The 26,968-nt window shown below is 42.8% G+C and overlaps 1 protein-coding gene across 1 annotated transcript in view; it reads right to left on the reverse strand.

Annotated features, from left to right (window-relative positions):
* Nucleotides 1-26,968, reverse strand: part of RPS6KA5 (ribosomal protein S6 kinase A5) — a 1,659,077-nt gene that overhangs the window by 574,373 nt on the left and 1,057,736 nt on the right. The gene's annotated exons all lie outside the window — the stretch shown is intronic.

Below are 26,968 nucleotides of genomic sequence, written 5' to 3' on the forward strand. Positions count from 1 at the left end.
AAACCAGCCCTAGCTCTGGAGATTCTATCCAATTTACAGTATTTGGTGATATGTACAGAAGTCCATGTAGCTGCTTCAAGAATGGAGTTAGTGACCAACCCCTTGAAAAAATGCACCAGAATAAGCCACATCCCTAGTAGAATGAGCCTTAACAGAAAAGGGGAGGCTCTTACCATGAAAAACATAACAAAAGGAAATAGCCTTGGAAATCCAAGAGGGAATAGTCTGCTTGGAAACAGGCAATCCCAAAGACTTGGGATGAAAAGAAACAAAGCTAATCAGATTTTCTGATCGCCTTGGTTTTATCCAAATAAAATCTGAGTTGTTTATGCACACATGAGGTATACAACACTTTCTTACAAGCTGACTGTGAGGAAGGGAAAAAGGTGGGCAAATTAATGGATTAAGTGACCATTCATAACTTTGGGCATAAAAGAAGGGCTAGTATTTAAGGACACCCTGTTCTTATGGAACACCAGAAAAGGGGGAGAAGCCACAAGGGGTTGCAGCTCAGACACCCTTCTAGCTGAAGTCAAAGTTGACAAAACAGTCCTCCAAGACCAATGCTGCAAAGAAGCTGTAGCTACAGGCTCAAAAGAAGCCAAAGTAAATTTTTCCAAAACAAAATTAAGATCCCAAGGAGGAGGAACATGCTTTCTTGGAGGTCTAATATGTTGGATGCTTTTTAGGAACTGTTTAGCCTTAAGCCTAGAAGCTAAAGGAGGAGATAAAGACAGACAAGCAGAAACAGCTAACAAGTGGGCCTTCAGACAGAAATACCCCAATCCAGCATCGAGCAACTCATACAAATAAGAGAGAACCAATGGAACATCCACAGTCAAAGGATTTAAGTTTTGTGAAAAACACCAGACAGAAAACATTTTCCATTTAGGTAAGTAGGATTTTTTTAGTACTGGGTTTTCTGGCTCCTGCAGAACCCTAAGCACATCCTCAGAAAAAAGTGTCTCAAAGGAATTAAAATCCTATCACCCACAGAGTCAGTTGCAACAGTGACAGCTGGGGATGGATAAGAGATCCTTTGGCTTGTGCAAGAAGGTCCATCCTGTCAGGTAACTTGTGATGATTTACCTCAGCTAAATGCAGAAGAGGGAACCAATACTGTCTTGGCCAAAAGGGAGTCACCAGCAAGATTTTTGATTGGTTCTTCTGAATCTTGAAAAGGAACTTTGGAATGAGAGGAAGAGGGGGTATGCATAAGGAAACATCACCTTCCAAGAAAAAGACAGGGCATCCACCTTCCAAACCAGAGGACCTGGGACTCTGGCACAAAATAGGGGTAGTCTGTTCAGAGGGGAGGCAAATATATCTACTTGAGGAGTACCCCACTGATGGACAATGTCCAGAAATACATCTCTATGAAGTATCCATTCATGGGATTAAGTCAAGCACTTTCTCAGGGTGTCTGCCACATGATTTTGACTGGAAGAGATGTACACTGCCTGAAGAATCACTTAATACTGAACTGCAAGTTCCCATGCCATTACAGCTAGCCTGCAAAGATGGTAAGATTTCATACCAGAGAACTCTGGTGTTGAAGGTAAACAGTTTGAGAGGACCTGAAAGGAAAAGAGGATGATAGGTCTGAAGGGCAGCAGAAGCACTCTCATCTCTCTGACTTTGATGTGCTCCTTTCTTTGGGAAGGTGATCAGATCCCCTGTACCCTCATGGAGCTGAAGGCTGCTCCACAAACTACATCTGAAGCATCCGTGAACAGCTCCTGAGAGGGAAAAGGAGGATGCATAGGGAGACTTGGGTTCAGGGCCATCTGCTGAATTCACTAATGGAGTTCCTTCTTCAGACAAGGAAGAAGGGAAACCAAAGCTTCTAGGTGCATGCTGCATCCATACTGTTTTCAGGAACCACTGAAACTTCCTCATGTGAAGTTTGGCTAATGGTAACACTGGAATGGTGGATGTCACGAATCCCAGAAGTCTGAAGAATTCCCTGGCTGTGACAGAGTGTAGAGGGAGAAGACTTTGTAATAAAGAAATGAGTGACTTAGCCTTCCGAGGGGGAAGGGAGGCCAGCATAAGGTTTGTCCGAATCCTACACCCCAAGAAAACTTGATCCTGAGAAGGGGTGAGGGATGACTTTGTGAAGTTTATGGTGAACCCCAGGCTTTGCAGAAGGGAGATAGTGAAGCGCAGGTTGTGCAACAAGATCTCTGGAGAAGACACCTGAAGTAGAAGGTTGTCTAAGTAAGGAAAATTTTGGATGTTTTGAAGCTTGCAAAAAGCAATTACAAGCGCTAGGCATTTGTTGAATACCCTTGGGGCAGTTGAAAGGCAAAAGGGCAAAGCTGAGAACTGAAAATGCAAGGAAGAAACAGAGAAACATAAAAATTTCCTGTAAAGGGAATGAATGGGAATGTGAAGGCATGCATCCTTGATATCCAGTAGTGGCATATAGCCTGAGGAAGAATGAGAGGAAATAAGGTCTGACGGGACAGAATGTGGAAAGTAGGAACCTTCAAGAAGGTGCTGAGGGGACAGAGGTCCAGAACTGGTCTCCAGGGACCATCCTTTCTGGGCACTAGAAATACCCTAGAATAAAACCCTCTTCCTCTGTAGGTGAGTGGAACCTCCTGAATTGTTTCTTGACTCAACAAGTCCTGAAGGACCTCTGGGAATAAATGCAGTTGCTCCCGGGGTGGTTGAGGAATCCCCATGAAGGGAGGAAGAGATTTCCAGACCATGAAGTAACCTTTTTGAATAATGGAAAGAACCCATGTGTCCTGAGTGATGTTTCCCCAAGCAAGAAGAGATAGAGAAAGGCGAAGAGAAAGAGGAATAGGGCTGTAATGGGAGTGACAGTCAAAGACTACCTGGCTTGTCAGGAAAAGACTGCTTCTGGGTAGGAGCAGACTGAGAAGTCTTAGGTGGAGGAGGCCTCCTTCCACCCTTTTTAGACTTAGATGGTGGCGTGTGTGCCTGTTTACGCACAAAGACGGTCTTGGAAGGATAATTTTTGTGAAACTTAGGTACAGGTGAGACAAAAATGCATTTGAAATCCTTCTTTAAGTCCTGCAAAGACTTAAATAAATCAGCTGCAGCAGACCCAAACAAGGCTGAGTTATCCAGAGGAGCATCAAGTAACTTAGTTTTAATGTCATCTGGCAGTGATTGAAGTCTTAATAAGGAATACCTTCTCAAAACACAACCTGATGTAGCTGCCCTAGAAGATGCTTCTGCTGCATCATAACTACACTTAACTGAATGCCTTGCAACCTGAGAAGCAGCTCCTAGTAAGGACAAGGCATTAGTCGTCCCTTCTGAATCACGAAGATCAGAAATGACTTGTATGGCCTGTGATAAAAGAGCCAAAGCATATCTGGTCATACGGGTCTGGTAATTTGTAGAATGGAAAGCTAAGGTGGCAGAAGTGTGAATGTTTTTCCCTAGCCTTTCCAAAGTTCTGCTTTTCTTATGAGAAGGGAGAAGTGTAGTAGATGGCAGCAATCTGGAAGCTTTATCCGAAGCCACAGACACCATAGAAGGATCAGATGGAAATTTGAAAAGAAACTTGCTACCCTTTGGCACTTTGTAAAAGCTGTCTAGCTTCTTAAAGGCCGGGGGCTGTGAATCTGGAGATTGGAATGCTGAACTGAAAGCATCCAATAATGTACATAAAACTGGAGGAAGAGCAGAAGGAGGAGGCTCCATTTGCAGTAGGTCACAGTACCTCTTCTGCACATCACTAATTTGGGAACTATCCCATTTAAAAAAAACTATCATTTTGGAAATGGTTTCCCCAAAGGTAAGCTCTTCTATAGGACAGTAAATGCCATTACGACTCCATTTCTGGAGAAGCATACTCTAGACAAGGAATCTGAGTGGAATAGGCTAAGGATTCATCATTTGAAGAGAAATCTTCATCAGAAGAATCCTGTTTCTTAATTCTCTTTTGTGGTGAAGATGTCCAATGTGGAGTGGGAAATGAGACACCAGAAGGGGACTGAAGGGCCATAAGGACATTAAATAATCCCTGGGTAAACTCTGCCATTCACTTTGTGGATCTTTGGCTAAGTGGTATGCTTTTGTCTTTCATTTCTTTTTAAGGTGCACATCCGCCTTATGGAAAGTGGAAGGGCCTGACATTGGCCTACACTCTACAATAGTAGTCGGGCCTTACTCCCTAACTAATATTCGAGGGATTCCCCTATGGCCTTCTGAAATAATGAGTCTCGGTTCCCCCTGTGCATCCGAAGTGGATGTCTACAGAGCCTCTGAGGACACGCCTGTCGTCAGATCTATAGTGACCTCTGAATTGGTTCCAGCCAAGGAATCCAATGCAAGGATCAGACAGATCTCCTAGCCTTCATCGGTCTAGAGAGAGACATCCGATGTAGGAGGTGCAGCTGAAGAAACAGACCTAGGTTGTTTGGTCTTTCTTTTCACCAGTAACTCAGCAGAAGACCCAGATGTATCCTTCAAAGCGTCTTTTGCCAAGTGATTAAGACTCTGATTTTCAAGACAAATAGCTACAGAGGAAAGCAGACTTCTTAAAATTTTAGGCATGAAGGCCTGGCAAATGGAAAAAATTTTATGGTTGTAAGTAGGTTTTAAGCAGAACAAGCACTGCTCATGACTACATTTTTGTGAAATTTGTCTCCTACAATGGCATTTGGCTTTCTTGGATGACATGAAAAAAACTCACAAAAACAGTAGTAAAAAAAAAGATAACAGAAGAACACCCCAACTGGGCACTTCTCTGAAAAGGCTTGATAACAGTAGCAATGACTCAGGCGAGCAGAACGATGGCTGAAGATGGCATTCAGATGGGTGGCAGAGAAGCTCTGAGGATAGCACGTGTGGACATTGCTTTTATGGCTGACGTACACGGAGAGCATATGTGCAATGTCTCACGTACTCCTAAGTAGTAAAAGGCTTTGGTATACTGGCCGGATGTCAGGGACGCCCTTGGCAGGGAATCCCTTATGTTATGAATACTGCAACAGTAGAACAGAAGGACATCAAGTGGTCACAACTATATTAGTCTCTCTCTCTTTTTTAACTAAGAGGCTTCTTTATTCACTTAGCAGTGAAAGGAAACCTGAAAATTCTATTGAATGTATTAGTTTTACCCCCCCATCCCAACCTCCATAGGATCCTGTCACTCGTCTTGTTTTACAAGTGAAGACAAACAGGCAGGTAGTTCATTTATATGCTTTATTACACAGAAACACATCAGGATGGAGAACAAAATATAAATGAACTGATTAACTGACAGACTATATGGACATGCATGCTTACATCTCAACAGCTTACTACAAAATGGCAGTCAGGCTCGCATGTGCTCAGTATTTATACACATGTGCAAGCCTCCGGAAAGCTTCTTAAAGGTATACATACATACTGATCTACATCCTACCTCTTTAATGAACTGCCCACAATATAATAACATTTGACTAAGAGACATGCAATTGTACAGACAATAAGAAACAGATATAACATTCATGTTCTTATGTCCAAGTTGCCATGTAGAACATGGTGGACAAATGCGACCTGATCTAGCATATAGCAATCAGAACTGGGTTTAGCAAAAGGGACAGTCATTGGTGAACAAACAGATTCTAGACAAAACTATTAGGTGTCATCATAGACAATAATCTAAAATTTGACCTACATGTTAACCAAACTATCAAAACCATCAATAAAAAACTAGGGCCACTTTACAGAATAAAAGCCTTCCTAACCCCTCCAGCTAAAATTGCCATAGCTCGCTCTCACCTTCTTTCAACCCTTCTGTATGCATCCCCTCTACTCTCGAATTTAAACAAGACTGTCCTTAACAAACTCTCAATTTGCTACAATCACATTGCCAGGTTTGCCACTGGGCTGCCTTTTAGGACACATCATTGCATCAATCTAAATCAGCTTGGGTGGCTTGAACTACCCAGCCTAATTCAGTATAACCAACTGATTAAGGCCTATAAAATCCTCTATAATCCGGACACTACTCCTGCACTTAAAAATATTATCACCCCCTATAACAATCCTAGACTTTGATCCTCTAACAAACTACTAATTCAGACTAGCAAAATTAATAACACAGCCGGTGATTCTCTCTTTGCAAACTCTGTAAGTAGATCCTGGAACTCTCTTCCAGCTGATATTACCTTACTTTCCACCTTAGGTCAATTTAAAACTGGACTCAAACAACATTTGTCACTTAACTGGCTATGTCAATGTATCAAGCCTGGCTAACTCTCTCTAGAATGTGTAAAAATCTGTTAACCAGTTTACTGTGTAATTTAATTTAATCCTGATTTGTGCTCAGGATTAACTGTAACCTGTGGAACTTGTTTAACTTGCTTACTTATATAATCTCTGTAAATAGTCTGTTTGTAATATGTAATGCTGGTATTATGTAATGCTGTATCTGCTTACCCTTGGAGCTTTTCTCCCCGGGCCTTCACTGAAAATGGACATGCTTCCAGTCGGACTATCCCAGTCAACAAATGCAAAATAAAAAAAAAATAAAATAGAGTTTGGGGAGTCTTCTCAGGAACAGGGATATTTACTGGAATGTCCTCTGGAACAGGAATGCTGGATAACTCACTCTGAGATATAGTCTTTCTCGCAGGTATGATACTGCAACACAGGCATCAAATTTTTCTGATTCCACCTAAATTCTGCTCCTGGCGATTCAACAATGTATGTTCTCTGTTATAGACACACGCTTTTTACAACCACAATCCAATCGAAACCTTTTGTTGTTTGCATCCTCACTATCTCCCCTTCTCGTAATGGATTGAACAGTTTGATGAGCTTATTATAACAGAAATTCTGGGATAAGCGCTTCTTCAACATATGGGCTTTCACTGATCTGTTGTTCTTGACACATGGAACCAATAATCTGCTACTGATTGGTAACATGGTTCTGGTTAGTCTCGACAAAAATCTCTATGCACAAAGATGTTTATCACAAGGAACATTTCTGAGATTCAAGAAAACATCACTATTGTCACATTTCAACTGCTTTGCACTTTGAACTGCACACTCTGCCATACCATTTAACTGAGGGTACTTAGGGTTACTTGTAATATGAATAAAGTCCCACTCTTCAGCAAATCTTTTGAACTGCTGGCTTGTAAACTGTGTACCATTGTCAGAATTATCTTTGTTCAGACTACCAAGGACTGCAAAATGACGCGTCATCTTAGTAATGACAATATTGGATGCTAGATTAGGAAGAAGGTCAATCTCGAACCAATCTGAATAAGAGTCTGCTAACACTAAGTAATGTTGACCATTCCACTCAAAAATGTCTGCAGCTACTGTCGACCAAGGTAGTTCAGGAATCTGGTTTAGCTGAAATGGTACTTTCTGTTGATGCAGCTTAGTACTATTACATACAGAACAAAATGAAAGTTCTCCCTCAATGTCCTGTGACATAGAACACCAAATTACTAGCCCTCTCACCCTTCTTTTGGTAGAATCTGTAACTGGGTGGCCATGGCGCAAAACAGTAATATACTCTTATTGCAAGGATGTTGGAACAATAACTTTTGGACCTTTCATAATGATACTATCGTCAAACAAAATCTCATCCCTGTAAGGAAAATAAGATTGCAGGTCAACCGGTAAGCAAGATTGTTTTGATGGCCATACTCGACTGATAAATTGGTCGAGGTTCTGAAGAACTGGGTCTGAGGCTGTAATACTTCTAGGTTCATTAAGATGTGTGGAAGAAAATTTTCTCACTTCCATGACTTCAAAATCAATTTTCTCATTTTCATGCTGTTCAGAGGTATTTCTGGGCAATCTGGATAATGTATCAGCAAGATAAAGAAGATTGCCTTTTGTGTAGACAAGACATCATGTGTTGCAATCTGACTGGAGCTGCATGCATAGCCTTTCTCAAAATAGTGACTAGAGGTTGGTGATCTGTTTCAAATACTGTATTTTGGTTTGGGTAATAGTTCTTTGGTCAAGCAAAATTTGCAAAATTAACTCTGTTTGAATTTGGCATAAGAGCAGCAACGACTTTGACTGTACTCATTGAATGATGAGGTCTTTTCAGTGCTTCATTCAAATCTCATGGATCAGTACATATTCCAATATCTTCTCAGCTTTTCTTATGAGCTATGACCATGGAAAATACCCATTCAGTTTGTTCATCAAATGGACAAATTATAACTTTGACTCTGTTCTGCATAGCTTCTGAACTTTGACTTCATTATTAAATGAAAACAGTCCCATTTTCAAACTGTCTCTGAAAAATGCAAGTCCCAGCAAAGTAACATGAAAGCACTACCAAACCTTCAGTTTGAATTAATGTTTCTGCTAACATAACACTGCACTTTGAACCTGTATCAGCTTTGAGCTCTATGGGTCTTTCAATTATCCCAACAGTACTTTAATTGATCAACTTGTCTCTTTGAATGTTCTCTTTTAATATAATAATTAACCCCTTCTGATTTGAAGAACCTTTGGAAATGATTCCACTTTTTACATCTGTGGCACTGCTGACCAAAAGCTAAGCACTTTTCTCCTTTAGACTCATGATTGCCACCACAATTACGACAGTTGACTATAAAGCTAGGTGAGCATGCACCTTCACTCTTATGCTTGTTTGCTGACTCACCCTTGTGCTTCACTGAGAGTGGTCTACCAGTGACTGTTGCAGGGCTCACAGCTGTTGCCATGTGCTTGGGCCTGTTTCTTTTAACCATGTTCTGTATAATATCAACATTAGCTTTAGAAGATACTTATCTAACAACTCTCTATGGTCTTATTCACAGTTAAATCACTGTCACGAAGCAAAACCTTTCTCACAGAATCATCTTCAATACCACACACAAGTCAGTCTTTTATCAACTCATTCTTTAAATCAACAAATCTGCACGTTTTAGCTTTCTCAAATCAGTTATATATGCTGCAAGTGTTTCACCAGGCTTTTGATCCTTTGTGTAAAATAAGTGCCTTTCCAATGTAATATTCATTTGGGGGTTACACATTTCTCTAAATTTACATTTTAAGCACTCAGGATCTTCCCTTGACTCAGCCAGTACTACTATATGACGGTTTTCCACCTCTTCTGCAAACATAGTAGATGCATGCACAAATGAACTCTCTCTTTCTATGGCTTCTGAACCAGCTAAATTAAGCAGAATAAATGCCTTTGCATGTGCATTTTTGTCAGAAAATGCAGAATATCATACTATATTATCAAATACAAGTGGACCTGGTGCCATGCCAACAAAGTATGCCCAAATACACTGAAAATATGGACTGTAATACTGCACAAACTTTCCTTATACTTTTTATGTGATTTAGACTTTATTTCAAACATTTTCCATAGTTATTTTGAATATTTTTATCAATGTCACAGTTTCAGACATTTCGTTTAACTAGAAATTCGTTTAGAGCGTTCTGAGTGCTTCATTTTTGATTTTCTGAATAAGTAAGTTTTGATACTTGAAATTCTGTATATTCCTCCAACATTAACTGAATGCCTCTCGGTCCCGAATCTGCATCCTATTCTGACACCATGTCGCTTGTCTTATTTTACAAGCAAAGATGAACAGGCGGGGTAGTTTGTTTATATGCTTTATTATATAGAAACACATCAGGATGAATAGCAGCAGTACAAAATATAAACAAACTGATTAACTGACAGACTACACAGACATGCATGTTTACATCTCAACAGCTTACTACAAAATGGCAGTCAGGCTTGCACGAGCTCAGTATTTATACACACGTGGAAGCTCCTGGAAAGCTTCTTAAAGGTATACATACATATTGATCTACACTGTCCATGTCAGATGAATCCACCTCCTGCAGCCATAAGCTCTGCTGGGGTGGATGCTGGCATCCCTGGACTAGATGAGAAGCCTTCTCAGGAGCTGTCTGGTTGGGGACAGGTGTGCAAGATCCTGTCATCACCTCCTGCTTCCCATGCTCACAGCCAACATTGTCTCTGCAGGTGGGAGTTAATACCCAGTCGCAACTAGGTGTCACACACCGCATTATCTGCTCAGACTAGAAGACGAAATTGCTTGGCAGTACAAAGGAAGGGAATTAGGGAGAAAGGTCATTAAGATGGCGTCTGTTTTAGCTGATGTAACTTGGCCAGATACTTAGAATGATGCTTCATATTTCATGGTCAATGATTGCTTAATACTACACTTAGTGGATATGCTGGGCAGACTATACATATCTGCTTGCAACTGCAGACCCACTGTGAGATGACAAAGGACTGCAAAGCAATTTGGATAGAAATAAGTGTAATCATTTGTTAAATTAAGATATGCATAGTGAATGTAGTTGTTGAAGGGAATGGACTAGAAAACTTTATAGTATGAAGCATGTACTCAAGAAATTAATAAGGCAGGTAAGGAAGTATGGAAAAACTGCTGAACTTCCAAAGTGCAAAAAGTAGAATACTACATTTGAAATGGAGAAATGAAACCATTTGAAATGGAGAACTGAAACCAATGAACTAAAAATTATTGTGGTGGTGTAAACGTACGTCATTTAGGGAAAATGTGAACATTTTCCTATTGTATGCAACCAATGGAAAAATAGTTTTATTTAAGTGTAGCAGCAACTGACATAGACAACACTGGGAGAACTTTGTGGCAGTGGTGTACTGAAAAATACTGCACTGGCATTTCAGAAAATGTACGTGGTATACAGAGAAAAAATACAGTACTGACTTTTCTAAGAAAATAAGTCAAACAATTGTAGAATGTGAGGTGTACTGAGGAAAGGGGCTGCACTAATTTTTGGGGATAAAACATCTTGGGCAGTTCTGAAGTGTGCACAATAGAAAATAGTGACTGTTTTGACTGTGGTTAACACTGGTAGAATAATGTGTAAAATGCAACTAAAGATAACGGTATAAGTTTTTTGAAAGAGTACAAATGTACAGCTGCCCAAACATGATATTTATGCATTGTGCTGTTTTCTTATGACTAAAAACAAAGTTCTGTGGCTTCCAAATGAATAATGCATTGAAAAGGATGAATGCCAGTGAGAAGCCTTTTGCACTGAAAAGAAAATAAATGATGTCTTTGTAATGTATAGAGTGAAACCTTAACAAGCTACTGAAAATGCTGCAACAGTGAAAAGGAATACTCCTGACAAAAGGCAGACACTGCCTCTATGTATAATTTCCTGTTTTAAAAGCAAGTTATAATCACTGTAAGCTATTGATTTTGGAAGGCACCTACAAATGCTTCTAAATTATACTGGAACAAACAGCTGAAAGCTCTATACACAAGTACTACTTTTTAAGAATTACAAGTTGTGCAGTGTGATGAAAGCACTGATAAATGGTGAGAGCATTACACAACACTGAGTTTTACTCACTACTGTCTGTGGCAAAGTGTATAATTTTATACAGCACTGAAATGTATTCAAGTGCTGTCTGACCAGTACTAAGAAACATTTGACATTTATGCAGTACTGACTTGCATTAGGTGCTGTTTGAATAGCATGAGAAATTTGTGGTAGTGTTTGTGAGACACCCAAATAAAAAATAAAGTTTTCCTGAGCAAGAATGTTTGACTTGTGTATATACTGAGGCTTGCTTCAACAAAAAAGTGGACCTTCACAGCAGTTTAAAGGCAGCCTGGAAAATTAAGTTCTTTGTAGGTAAAAGATTCAAAAACTCAGTGTAGAACTGAAGAAAACTAAGAACCACAAAAAAGAAATTCTACTCTAACACACCAAGGCAAGGCTCCGCACACACAATGTATTTTGTGCAAAAAAAAGGGTGTTGTCCCAAAGGTGTATACAACACCCAATTCTTTTGCACGGTGATTGGACACTTTTAGTCACATGATTTTTAAGTAATCCTTTTAAACACCTGTTACAGTATATTTTGTATTTTCTGATGAAGTTCCTGAAATACTATTAAAAAAAGAACAAAAGCACTCAAAATAAATTGTGTCTCCGGAGCCTTGCCTTGGTGTGTTGGGAGTAGAATTTCTTTTTTTGTGGTTTGTAGATAAAAGACTTGTAACAAAAAGATGTTTTTGATAAAATTAATTTACCCGAACACTGCTACCATTCTGAGAAATTAAACTTGAGTTAAATTACTGTTTTTTTCAAGTGAAACCCTCTACAGGGATAAGAGACGTCACTGTTGTGAAAAGGTGCCGACCATACAAGTGAGACTCTACAATAAAGGGGATTCACTGTTGAATTGGCAAGAAAAAGGTGCTGCTTCCTATGGAAAGGGGGACTTAGTTCTGAGTAAAGCAAGAAAAAGGTATTGCTTCTGAAAGGTTAAATCCTGTGTCAGGGAAATGTGTTTACTGCTGAATAAAGCAACAAAATTGTGTTGCTTCTAAAGGTTAAACCATGTGACAAGGGAAACTTAGCCCTAGAAAAGTAACAGAGGGTTCACTGTTGTTTAGGTTCATATGTGATTACTAGGCTAAAAAATGGGGGGGGGGGCTTTTTTAAGCCAAGCCACGCTTCCCAATGTGAAACTCAAACCTTACACCTTGTGCCTGCGAAGCAAACATCTTAACTGTTGTCAACCACCATCCCCTAGTACAAGAAAGAAATTGCTATACAAACTTGATAAAATGGATGAGGATTGCTTGTACTGAAAATAAGCAGTAGCAATAAACAAAATAATACACATTTTCATGTTAAGTAAAGCAAACATGCTGGTGACATAGAATATGAGTTAGCCAAAGGAAGTAATGCTGGCCAACTTAAGTCTGAGACAGTGGAACGAAAAAGTCACAAATCAGTGTTGTCTAATGGACAGGAGCAAATTAATGTTTTGCAGTCCAATGTTGCAACTTGGCAAAGTAAAACTTAGCTAAAACGATGACACTGAAGAAAGAAAAAGAAGTTATGTACCTACCATAATGTTTCATGTTAGTTGTCTTCATCTCGCCTTCTTTCTTGCTTGTTGGGATCGGAGCCGATCCTCGGCTCCGACTCGGCCATCTTCTATAGCTCAAGAGCTGTTTACTGGCTCGAGGCTACCCCTTATCCCATGATGCCTTGCACTAGCTACCCAGATCTCATTTGAAATAGCTAACCTAAGCCATGGAATGAAACCCCTCCAAGCAGAAGGTTAAACCCACTTGTCATAAACTCTAAGTCAGTAGAGGAAACAAACCAGGGAACACTCAGCCAGTGAAAACTGAACTCCTCTCAGTCCAACAGGACAGGGGGATGGAGGGGGGGATGCAAGAAAGAAGGCGAGTTGAAGACAACTAACATGGAATGTTATGGTAGGTACATAACTTCTTTATGTTAAGTTGTCTATCTCGCCTTCGTTTCTTGCTTGTTGGGAAAGTGTCCCTAGCTCCTATGATCCTGGGTGGCTCATTGGAACAGACTCTTCAGAACAGTGGAACCAAAGCTAGCTCTACTCCTGGAGACCATGTCTAACTTGTAATGCGAAATAAAGGTATGAGAATTTGCCCACGTGACAGCGGCACAGATTGAGTCCATGGGCAACCTAGCCTGGAAAGCTACAGAGGTGGCCAAAGCCCTAGTAGAATGACCTTTCGGTTAGACAGACAACTCTTTGTTTCTTAGTTGATAGATGAAGTTAATAATGTGAGACAACCACCTGGACAGAGTCACTTTGGAAACTGGAAGACCCTGTTTGCCCCTAGCATAAGAAAGGAAAAGCTGGTCCGACTTTCTTATATCCTTCGTTCTATGCAGGTAAAAATGCAATTGTCGATGAACATCCAATTGGTGTAACTTGTATTTTGTCTTGTTGGTGTGGTAAGGAAAAAACACAGGGAGGTCTATAGATTGGTTTAGGTTCTTCTCTGAGCAGACGTTCGGAAGGAAGGAGGGATTAGTTCTTAGAGCAACCCTGTCCTTATGAAAAACTAAGTACGGAGGATGAACACTCAGTGCCTGAAGTTCCGAGACACATCTGGCTGAGGTAATAGCTACCAGAAAGAGAGTTTTCCAAGATAGAAACTTAATGGATCAGGATGCAGCCGGTTCAAAAGGGGGCATAATCAAGGTTTGTACCAAATTAAGGTTCCAAGGAGGAGGGGGATTTCTTACTGGGGTCCTAAGGAGAGTAGTCCCTCTGAGAAAGGCTTTACACAGCTTATGAGACATAATGTTTAGATTGGAAAAGCCAACATGAAAGTTAGAGATGCCCACTAGTTGCACCCTGATTGTGGCAGAAGCGGACCCAGAATGAAAAGGCTCTGTTAGGAACTCCAAGATTTCGTGAACTGGGGCTGAAAAGGGATCCATGTTCCTAGCATCTACCCAACAAGAGAAACGTTTCCATTTGCTAGCATAAGTTTTTTTAGTAGCGGATTTGTGAGAGGAGACAATCTCACGCACGGCTGGGGAAATGCTGGGAAGCCTGGCTAGGGTTGGAATTGGATCAACCAAGCTGTGAGCTGGAGTGTGGAGGGATTGATGCAGCTCTCCTGATTGATGAATCAGTAGGTCTGAAATAGGATCCAGAGTCCACGGCTGCTCGAGGAGGTAACGGTGCAGGAATGGAAACCATATCTGTCAAACCCAGTAGAGGGCAGTGAGGATCATTTTGCAACCCAACGGGATAGCTTTCTGTATGAGTTTGGGTATAAGAGGGAACGGAGGGAAGGCATAAAGAAGTCCCTGAGGACAATCGTGGACTAGAGCGTCTCTGGGAGGGTGACCGGGAAGCGGTAAAAGGGAGAAGTAGTTGCTGCATTTGCTGTTGAATGGGGTGGCAAACAGATCGCAGCAAGGCTGTCCCCATTTGAGGAAGATCAGATCCGCAACTATCTGATTCAGAGACCACTCGTGAGGCATGAGAATAGCTCTGCTGAGCCTGTCCGCTATGACGTTGGACTTCCCAGGGATGTGCATTTCAATCAGAAATTGTTGGGAGGCAATCGCCCACTGCCAGAGTCTGAGAGCTTCTCGACATAGGGGGCAGGACCTGGTTCCGCCTTGCTTGTTGATGTACCACACTACTGACATGTTGTCCGTTTGAATTGCAATGGTCCTAGAAGGGAGAGAGTCCCGAAGGGCTTGCAACGCTAGGAGCACGGCTCTCATCTCCAAGACATTTATGTGCAGATGGTACTCATTAGGCTGCCAAGTGCCTTGGACTGTCCTGCCCTGATAATGCCCCCCCCCCACCCTATCAGCGAGGCATCCGTGGTCATTGTGGCAACCGGAGGGGCCTGTATGAATGGTCTGCCCTGAGATACTAGTGGGGAGACCATCGACCAGGAAAGGTGCCTTTTGCATGTTTCTGTAATCATCATCATATGAGACATGGGGAGCTGTTGAAAGGACCACTGTGTGAAAAGAAGCCACTGAAGAATTCTCATGTGAAAACGGGCCAGAGGTATCAGAAGAATTGCCGCTGCCATAGAACCCAAAGTTTGAAGGACCAACCTGACTTGTACCCTTTTGCATTGCATGAGGATATGAACTTGCTGCCGAATTGTGGCCACCCTGTCTGGCGGTAGCCTTGCGAACATGCTTCTTGTATCTAAATCTGCTCCTATGTATGTAATACATTGACAAGGCAACAAGGCAGATTTTTCAAAATTTATAGTAATGCCTAGCTGGGCACAGATTGAGATTGTATAGTCCCTGGCTTGAAGGAGTTGATGCCTGGTAGTAGCAGTAAGGAGCCAGTCGTCTAGATATGGAAACACCTGGAATCCTAGACGCCTCAGGTGAGCCGTGACTACTGCCATGCATTTAGTGAACACCCTGGGGGCTGTGGTGAGACCAAAGGGCAGAGCTCTGAACTGGTAATGACTGGCCCCCAGCCGGAAGCGAAGATATCTCCTGGAGTGCCTGTCCATCTTGATATGGTAGTACGCATTATGAAGATCTATTGAGCACATCCAATTGTCCTGACACAGAAAGGGTAGAATGGACTGTAGCGTGACCATCTGAAACCTTGTTCTTTGAACAGACTTGTTTAGTCTGCTGAGATCCAATATTGGTCTCCAGTCCCCTGTCTTTTTTGGTACCAAAAAAAACCTTGAGTAAGTTCCGGATCCATATTGGTCTAACGGGACTTCCTGGATGACTCTTTTTTTCTAGCAGTCTTGAAACTTCTATGACTGCTTGGACCCTCAGATTGGGTGGAACATCTGGAAGGGATTTGTTCGACGGAAAGGGGGGTTGAAAGAAGAGAATTATGTAGCCTCCGAATATGATTGAGTGTACCCATTTGTCTCGTGTTAGGTTTTGCCAGGCTTTTGGGTACAGTAAAAGTCTTCCCCCGACTGCCTCCAGAGGCGGGCAGCCGGGCAACCCTTCAGGGATGCTGGAAGGGCTTGTCAGAGAAGGATTCTCTGCTGCCCTGGTTCTGCGGACTCCCTCTGCCACGAGGGCGGCATCTGTTGTTGTTTCCTCCTCTGCCTCTGGAGGTAAAATCACTACATGAGTCAGGCAAGGCTCCCTGGGATTCCCAGAACCACATTTTACCACTCTTCTGACCCTTGGGGTATGGTCTGGAAGGAGTGGAAAAACGGACTCCCACGGCAGAGAGAGTCTTGCCTTCCTGTTCACACCTAGTGAGTGTGCCTTTCACCTGTGGTCCAAAAAGAAAGGAAACGTCAAAGGGAGTGTTGGTGAACGACGCTCTAAAGGGTTCCGCAAAATTACACAGCCACATCCATGCGTGTCTCCTGAGGGCCACGCCTGTACCTGCGGCTCTACTTGCACCATCGGCTACATATGAAATGAGCCTCATGGAGGAGTTGACTACCGAATTTAGGGTCGCCAGCTGAGAAGCCAGTTTAGCTTGAGCCCCTTCAGCTGATGGATCCTGAAGGGTATCTCCGAGCTCTTTCAGGAGATCCCTCTGAAGCCTGGTAAAATGGCATAAGTAATTCAGTGACCTCATGGAAAAGGTCGCTGAAGCAAACATTTGCTTCCCATATCTATCCATGGTCCTAGACTCCTTGTTAGGAGGATGGACAGAGGAAGAAGTTTCCGCTAACTCCTTTTTAGTGGCTGCTGCTACCACCATGACATCTACGGGAACACCCTTAGTAAGGAACTGTTTATCAGGGGGTGCAGTGATAAACTTGCCGGGTCTCCTCGGGGTTGGTTCCACTGTATCCGGGGCTGACCAAGCCCTTCGAGCCACCACTGACATTAGAGGGTCGACAGGCGGAGAAACCCAGGAGGTAGAAGATCGGGAACCGAACGCATCCAGGAATACGGATTCATCCTCAGTAGGGGCTAGGGCATTCCAGTTCCCCCTTTGCTTAAGCATTTCTAGGATGTCCAAAAAGGAAACATCTTCAGAGGGGGATCTCGGGGACCCTTCAGATTCATCCAGATCCGTATCCGAAGTGACAGACTCGGGGGAGTCAATGTGCTTCCTCTTGCACTTCCTCTTCCAAGGGGGCTCTTCTGCATGATCAGGGGAGGCCTCGGAAGAAGAGGAAACACCCAATGGGGAGCTCTGGAGTGCCGGTTCCCCACGCTTGGGATCTGGAGGAGGGGCAGAGGTTGACACAGGCACTACAAGGGACGGAGCCAGTGGGGTCGAAGGTGGAGCTGACTCAGAGGCCAGTACACTCCTCATGACATCAAAGGTGTCCCTGCCATGATGCAGAGAAGGCTCCGAGGAAACCGGAATCCTGCTCCGCACCGAGGGAGATGACTCCAAGGCCGATGTTGGAGCCGAACTCACCTGCGCCGAAGCTCCGAGAGGAAGAACGGGGTAGGACAAGTGTCCAATGCCACTCGCCCCCTCGGATCCGATGAGGGAGTCTTGGCGCACAGATTCCTCGACAGACACCATCGAGGGGATCTGAGCCGACGACGGAACCGAAGGAGAAATAGTTATCGGTGCTGATGGTTCCACGATTCGAACCCCAACAAACTCTGGCTCCGAGCTCAATGGAGTCGAAGGAGGAACATCGATAGAAGGGGACGGAGCCGACACCTGTTGAGGAGGGCTGGATAACATTTTGGCCAGTGCCTGCGACTTCAACAACCTACTGACCACTCTCTCCACGTCGTAATCAGAGAGCCTGGAGGACCGAGAAGAGTGGGAGGATCTGTGACTGCGGTCACTCTGCAAGTGGGGTGACTGAGGAGCCGAATGTATAGACTCTAGAGAAGGGGACCTCGGCCTGTTGTGGATCCGTGACGGCTCCGATGGTATTGGTGGTGCCGAAGGGGAGACAGTCTCCTCAGTTCCAGCCAGAACCGAAGTAATAGGTAAGGCTTGGACCAATGATGGCTCCGAGCTGGGAGCCGATTTGGTCAGTTTAGGAGATTTCACAGGCTGAGCCTTGGCTGGTGAATCCTGGGGCTTAAGAAGACCCCTCAAAATAAGCTTATTTTTATGCTCCTGCAGAACTCTTGGGCTAATGCATGGCATACAGAACAAGAGTCCTGCAGGTGCACTGTGCCGAAGCAATAGACACAAAAAGTGTGCCCATCTGTCAGAGACATTTTCTGACAGCATGAGTCACACTTCTTGAATCCAGACACCTTGGATTCTTCAGACATATCCACCAACTTGGATTGTTTTGGCCAAAGGGCCGAACAGCAAAACTAACACTAATGCTAAACTACTAACCACACAAAAAACAAAAACACACAGTATACTACAGAAAAGATATATATATCTTTTTTAAACTAGGAAGCCTCTAACTTAAACGGCTACCTTACAATCATAAAAAAAGGAAAGCTTAAACTAAAAAGCTACCTACAAGTGGATTGAGGGGGATAACTCTCCAATTTAAACGAGTTCCAAGGGAAAAACTAACTAAACTACAACAAACTAATTAGTGATAAATATTATTAAACAATAAACTTACCAGAAAAAACCCTAATCTGACAGAAAAAGTAGTTCAATAAAACTATACGAGCCTGAGCCAGTAACAACGAACCTCGCAGCTGAAGTGGCAAACAAGATCTGGGTAGCTAGTACTAGGCATCATGGGATAAGGGGTATCCTCGAGCCAGTAAACAGCTCTCGAGCTATAGAAGATGGCCGAGTCGGAGCCGAGGATCGGCTCCAATCCCAACAAGCAAGAAACAAAGGCGAGATAGACAACTTAACATCACTGGTTTCAAAATAGGTTTTCAGAAGCAATAGCATGTAGAAAAGACAACAGAGCCTGTTAAAGTTAATATACTGGTGCAACAGATGAACAGTATGCAAGATAAATTAGATGCTTTCTCAACAGTGTATAGCTCTGGAAGATAAAGTAAAAAAATAAATAACAGTACCTAAATGCTCAAGCAGAAAAAGATCAAAACTTCAGTGGAGCAGATGGATTCAGGACATTAAAATAAAATGACAAGAGTTGTAAAAGGCGACCTTGAATACACAAAAGATGTAACAAAAAGTACAGTTTTGTACCTACCATAAATGTAGATGTTCGAAGATCCACATTGCTGCAGTCCTTACACTTGGGGTAGTCCGCTGTCCTCGGTCGGCCCGAATATCAAAGTATAAGGCTGACGTTGGTCAAGGCGCATTAGACTGACATCAGGACGTCAGGGTACAAATGCGCATGACCGACGTCATATCCTCAGTCTTTTCTTGCCCCAGATGTCAGAAGACCCTAACAAGAAAGGTCAAAACCCAAAGACAACAAAACCAACAACCAACCACCCTAGCACTAATAATATGTACAATAAATACAATATACACAATATTTACAATCCAACCCACACAACCCTAACTACAGAGGGAAGGAGGGAGGGTAAATTGGACTGCAGCAATGTGGATCTTCGAACATCTACATTTATGGTAGGTACAAAACTGTACTATGTTCTTCATCTCACATTGCTGCAGTCCGTACACTTGGGTAGAATCCCAAAGAAGAGGTAAGGGAGGATGGCACAACTATAAAGAAGCAGGAGCTGCCAAAATGCCCTGTAAAATAGCAGTGGCAAAACCAGCCCTAGATTTAGAGTAAAGTGGAAGGTGATAATGCTTAGAGAAAGTATGCACAGAACTCCAAGTAGCTGCCTCCAAGATATCTTTAGTTGCCACCCCCCTTAAAAAAGCTGTTGAAGTGGCAGTAGCCCTAGTGGAATGAGGCCTAATCCCAGCTGGAACCTCCTTGCCATGATGGGAATAACAGAAAGCAATGCAAAACCCAATCCACTTAGAAATAGTTTGTTTTGACACAGGCTTGCCCTGAGAACTCAAAGCAAAAGAAACAAATAACTGCTGAGACTGCCTGAACCCTTTAGTTCTGCTCAAATAATATCGCAACTGCCTGTGTATATCCAAAGTGTGCAAAATCTTTTCGCCTTTATTTTCGGGTTTGCATAAAAGGTAGGCAAATGAATAGTTTGGTTTAAAGACACACAAGAAACCACTTTAGGCATAAAGGAAGGATTAGTACGCAAAGATACCCTATCCTTATGGAAAATTAAGAAAGGCTCAACTGCCATAAGGGCCTGTAATTCAGAAACCCTTCTACAGAGGTAATGGCTAACAAAAAGCAGTCTTCCATGATAAATATTTCAACTCAGCAGTAGCTGCAGGCTCAAAAGGTTGTAGAGTGAGTTTCTCCAACACAAAATTGAGATCCCAAGCAGGAGTAGGAGCTCCGTGGGGGTCTTATATTCTTTGCCCCTCTAAGGAATTGCTTAAACAAAGGATGAGAAAACAATGGTGGGTCACAATCATAGTGAGCAGAAATTGCTGCAGCATGAATCTTAATAGAAGAGAAGGACAAACCTTTGTCCAGTAACTCAGTAAGATATTGAAGAGCCACACTTAAATTAGGCTTAGAAACATCAAATGCTTTTGCTGCACTCCAAAATAAAAATCTCTTCCATTTATCTGCACACTTTCCTTGTACTAGGCCTTCTGGCTTCCAAAATAACATTCAAAACTTGCTGTGGAAGCTGCAACCCTCCAGGGTTTAAAACAGAATATGCCAGGCTGTCAGGTGAAGAGAGTGAAGTTTGACATTGAGTAAATGACTGTTCTCCTGAGTCAGCAGGTGTGGAATTGAAGGTAAAGGCCATGGGGCTCCACCAGACTTCTCAGTAGTGGGTACCAATGCTGTCAAGGCCAATCTGGAGCTATTAAAATCATCTTTGGCTTGTCCTGTCTGACCTTCAGAAGTACCTTTGGGAGGAGAGGCAGAGGTGGAAAGGCATACACATGAAGATTGCTCCAATTGAATGAAAGAGCATCCACTTTCCAAGCTGTGGGATGAAAACTTTTTGTGCAAAACTTTGGCAGCTGGTAGTTTAGTGGAGAAGCGAACAGATCTATGTCTGGAGTTCCCCATGACACTGTCAATTTCTGAAATACATGAGGATCCAATTTCCAGTCGGGGATCCATAATTTGTCTGCTCAACACATCTGCTAAGGAGTTCTGTGCTCCGCAGAAACCTTGCCTGAAGATTTAGCTGTAAACTGAGAGCAGTCTCCCACAAAATCATTGCTTGTCTGCACAGAGGATAAGAATGTGTTCCCCTTGCTTGTTGATGTACCACATGACAGTTGTGTTGTCTGTTAGAATCAACACCTGCCCTGGAAGAAGTAAATCCTTGAAAGCTATTAATGCAAATTGGACTGCTAACATCTCCTTCAGGTTGATATGTAGATGTAGAAGTCTGGCAGGCCACGTGTCTTGTATCCACTTTCCATTTAGATGAGCTCCCCAAGCTTTGTCTGAGGCATCTGTCGTTAGAATCTGACTTGCCTCTGGCCGGGTCACAGAGAGTCCCTTGTTTAGGTGACATTCCTGAGCCCACCACAAAATTCCTTTTGAATGCAAGGTATTATCTGAATGACAGTGTCCAAATCTTGGCAGTGCTGTGTCCATACATTTTTGAGATACCATTGTAGCTTCCTCATATGCAGTTTGGCATTGGGAAGCACCAGAATACAAGATGCCATGAACCCCAAGGCTTGAAGGACTGTCCTTGCAGTCAGCCTGGACTGATGAGACAATTGATGGAAGTAAAGAGAAAGATTCTTTTGTTTGTCTGGGGTCAAAAAGGCCATCTGGGATGCTGTATTCAGTCTCACACCCAGAAAGCACATGTCCTGAGAGGGTACTAGACTGGACTTTATTTCATTCACAGAATACCCCAGGCATCTTAGCACTGCTATCACATAGTGTAGATGATGAAGACGTTCTTCTTTTCCTTGAGCCAGAATCAGACAATCGTCCAAATAAGGATAGATCTGTATTCCTCTTAGTCTGAAGAAAGCTATCACTGGAGCCAGAACCTTCGTGAATACTCTGGGCAGTAGATAAGCCAAAGGGCAATGCAGAGAACTGATAATGAGAAGTCCCAGCCGAAACGTAGATACTTCCTGCAACTTAGCCTGATAGGAACATGAAGGTAAGCCTCCTTGAGATCCAGAGTCACCATCCAATGATCTTTGCCCAACAGAGGTAAAAGCTGTTGTAACGTCAACATTTTGAACTTGGGAATGTCCAGATAAGTGTTGAGGATAGATAAATCCAAAATTGGTCTCCACGTATTCCCTTCTTTGGTACTAGGAACAGGCGAGAATAAAATCCTAGGCCCACTTCTGACAGAGGGACCGGCTGAATGGCTCCTATTTGTAACAGCAGAGAAATCTGTTTGTGAGCCTCTATTCTTTGCTGAGGAGGAACGTCTGGCATGCCTTTGAAAGGAGGCAAGGTATGGAAATAAAATCTGTAACCTTGGTGTATGATATCCAATACCCATCTGTCTTGGGTAATTAAACTCCAATTTTCTTTGAAAAGTGCCAACCTTCCTCCCAAAGGTGCTGCCAGTCGAGAAGACTCTGGCAGCTGAAAAGGTAGGTCATTGGGTCTGTTTACGAAAGGACTGACCCCTGCCCTCACCCGAAGACTGTGCAGGTGAACTCCCTGTTCTAGGCCTGAAAGAGCCCTGAGCTCTGCCCCTACCCCGTCTAGACCTGCCCCTAGACTGGGAATCATAAGAAGGATACGTCCACCCCTTAGTAGGCCAATTTCTGCTAAACTTCGGAGGCTGAACCTGCAAAAAATCTTTAACAGTCTGCATAGACTTAGCCTTGTCTTCCATTTTCTTTAAGACTGCCTCAACAGGTGAACCAAACAACACATCAGATTGTAAAGGAGCATCCAAAATCCTTGTCTTAACATGGTCAGATAAATTCTAATCCCTCAGCCAGGCGTGCCTGCGAAGAACTGACCCTGTGGCAGCCACCCTAGACGAGGCCTGTACAGCATCAAAACCACATTGCAAAGAATGCTTACCCACTTGTTCAGAGACATATACCAAATCCTGTAACTCTTTACAGTCAATACCTTCCGCCAGAGCATCTACCTTAGACTTCAATTGAGACAGTAGATAGTTTTGGTATTTCAACATGTGAAACTGGCAATTTAGAGCCCTCATAGCTAGGTGGAAGACGATAAACTTTCTTTCCCCATCTATCCAAAGCCCTAGCCTCTTTATCTGGAGGAACCGGATTTTTAACAACAGAAGCCTTAACACCCTTAGGCCCCTGACTAACAGTTTCTGGGTCCGCCCTAGGACTCTTAAAAAGAAACTTATGAGCTTCAGGCACCCTATAATACCTATCCGGCTGAACAGGAGCAGGAGGCAAGGAATCAGGATTAAGAGAAGCCTCTGCAAACACATCCTCCACAACATCCAGAACAGGAGGTATAGCCAAAGGCCTATGCTGGGGTAAAACAGAAATTCCCTAAGCCTTTTCCTGGAATCAGAGAAATCCTGACCTTCCCACTTAAAATGCTCCCTCATGGAGTGGAGTGTCTCTGAAAAAGAAAAATCCTCAGGAGGAGAAGCAGAAGGAGTAGAATCATCCACATCAGAATCAGAATAAGGAGAATACTCCTGCAAGTCTTCAGCAAGACTCTGAAACATCTGAAGCCTGCTCAAAACTCCCTAACTCAGGTTCCACCCTAGGCCTCTTATCAGGAGGGGGCAAAGAACCTCTAATTAAGGTAATCAAATCTTCTGCCATTTTAAGCATATGCTTCTTGGGCACAGATCCTGAAGAACTAGGAGTGACACCAACTGAAGCTAAACCTGGCCTGCCTCTGGGAGAAGCCTTGGAAACAGAAGGCCTAACCACCCTAGGAAGGGAGGGAGTACAGTAACCTGAGAAGCCCCTTCAGCCTGACTTGCCTCCTGAGAGGCCACATCCTGCAATAACAAGGTCTCCCCTGGGCCTCCAGAGAAACCTCGGTGGAACCACCGCTCCACCGATACCTCTAAAGAACCGGCGTCCGCACGGACGACATCGTCTACCCTGGGCTTAGCTGCTTTATCCTTGCGCTTCTTTGAAGAAGGACCGGAGCATCCGACGGCATAGTGTAATTGCACCGCTTCCCAAAGACTAACCTGGCACAATCTAACCTTCTCTTAATAGTGCGCTTATTGAATCTAGCACAAAAGCGACACCCAACAACGCTGTGCTCAGGCCCTAAACAAGGAATACACAAGGTATGATAATCTCTATGCGGTATCTGTTTCACAAGAAATACAGTTATTCACTTTTTCTGACATCCGGTAAACCACTGAGGCAAGAAAAAAGCAAAATATTCCCCAACGGGGTACTTAGCCAACTTTGACTCGGTCTGAAACTCCGAACTCGAAAAATTTCAGAACGCCGAACGGCACTTGCAACGCTGCTTCTGCATCGGACCATGCGGCAAAAAAGACTGAGGATATGACGTCGGTCATGCGCATTTGTACCCTGACGTCCTGATGTCAGTCTAATGCGCCTTGACCAACGTCAGCCTTATACTTTGATATTCGGGCCAACCGAGGACAGCGGACTACCCCAAGTGTAAGGACTGCAGCAATGTGAGATGAAGAACATCAGAGCACTCAAAGAAATGGCTGATGTTTCAAAATGGTCTCTGAAATGTCTGTATAAGTGGGAAAGTACACTTGTGTAAAGTAAACCTACTGTGACGACCGTGCCCTGGCCCAGCAATCAAGGAGCCTCAATCCTCACCACTAACACCAGTGATGTCGTTGCACAGAAGAAAAAAGGATAACTAATACACACAGTACAGTACAATTTCCCTTAAGTGCACACAGAGATCACAGTCAGTCAGGGGCTGGTTGCTCCCTTGCTCATCAGGTCCCCAATAAGACTCCCCACTGGCACAGCTATAGGGCCTAGGTCTCAGCCTAGCTGGGCAAGCTAAAGCCTCCAGTACCCCCCTCTCTGTCCAACCACTGCTTCGTGTCCCTACCCAAGTAGCTGACACAACACACACACTTTGAGATAAGTATTTATACTACTTCACAGACACTCCAGGGGAAAGGCTGACACAGATTCTCCAGCTGTGCCCCTTTACCCAGACTATACGGTAGTAATTACTGCCACCACCCAACTAATATGAGCTCCTAAAAGGGCCTTAAAAGGGTGTCCAATTATTACTGTGCAATATTATTATCCAATGGTAGTATGACCAACAGTCAAGGCTTACATTAGAGTGACCTATTACAATAACCTCTATAAATATGCAATGCCCTCTAGAGCTTATCTCTGCACAAAGCAGCCACCGGTAGAAAGTTTTAAAAATATTTAATAATAAATAATTAAAACACAAGACAAAACTACTACACCACAGAGATATCTGAGAGTTCACAGATCACACAGAAACTTAAAATAATACAGTAGGACAGGTCTGATTTCAAAGAAACATACCTAATTAATCTTTACTACCTTTAACTATTCCTACAAGAAATCACAGTGCTAAAACTTGCATGTGAGCATAAGGTAGAGTGCTGATAAGTTGGATATCCAAAGTCAAAATGCTCCCAGTCTCTTGTGAGAAACAGTATTTAAAACATTACTAACAAACATGTCTCTAACGCCCTCCCCAAATTACATAATTTTTGACAGATTTTCCCAGTATTCATATTGCATCATCTTAACACCTGGTCTGAGTTCTCAGGCCACAAACTGCATTATTTAGCAATCGAACACCTACTCAGAAACTTACAACAATGCAAGGCATTTCACATAATACATCCTAGCAGAAACCAGAGCAATAAAGCACCTTCCACATCTAAATTCTGGTCATAAACTTTAGCCTTAAAACAATGGGCATGAAACCTTCATCCAGCCGCACCGGAGCAGAAATGTAAATTATTAAAGAGATTCATAAGATCTTTTCAACTTAAAAAGACACATTTGAAATACTTGGCTTGGTTTTCCTTACAGCAGATGGCAATGTTGCAACAATCTTGAAGTTCACATTTTACAGTGTTTTCTTACATTTAAAAACACAAGCCTATATTTTACATTTATTTATACAGTTGATAGAATTATGTATCAAATTCTATTTGACTAGGCTGGCAGCCTTCTCCAATCTCTCTCCAATCGTCACACCTACCATAACAGCAAATGTTAAAATGATCACTGCTGCAGTAGCCTAAGCACTATGGGTTATATTCTACACAGGGCATAACAGTCAGTCAAAGCTTCGGGTCACCTTCTACCCATCCAAACCATTAGTTGGCTTAAGCTTAGTTCACTAAAAAGACAGGTTTAGGTACCAAGCTCTTCAGAGCATTCTTGCCACTCAGAAAAGAACTCCTATGTGGGCTTCCAATGATTGATGGTCAGCTAACATTGTCCCATTGCAGGGCAGATAAGTTCCATTCGAGGAAAAGCCTTCCATGTTACTTTATAGTTATTTAATTAATTTATTCCTGAACAACAGGATGCTAACCTTTGCTTCCTGAGATCTCCAATTTCTCCAAAATCCCCTACTGAAAGCAAACTTCATTAGATTCTTGACATTTGATAAAAGGTGTGAGTTGAAAAAAAATGTATCTCTTTGGTAGACAATGGGCTATACATGGTTGTTAATATTAAAGTTATGCCTGTTGATGATGACTTTATATTGCAGATTTATGAAAGAAAAACTACATTATGTTTGCCAAAAAATATCAGAGCTATGGTGAAACAAAAAGTCATATCTCTGTAATTATGCAAGATAGATCCAGGATATCAGTGAGGGAATTGTTCACCCACCCAAGAGCTTTCCAG

Source organism: Protopterus annectens, chromosome 6.part0 (genome assembly GCF_019279795.1).
Source record: "Protopterus annectens isolate FY-2018-M chromosome 6.part0, PAN1.0, whole genome shotgun sequence".
In the NCBI taxonomy this organism is placed as follows: Eukaryota; Metazoa; Chordata; order Ceratodontiformes; family Protopteridae; genus Protopterus; species Protopterus annectens.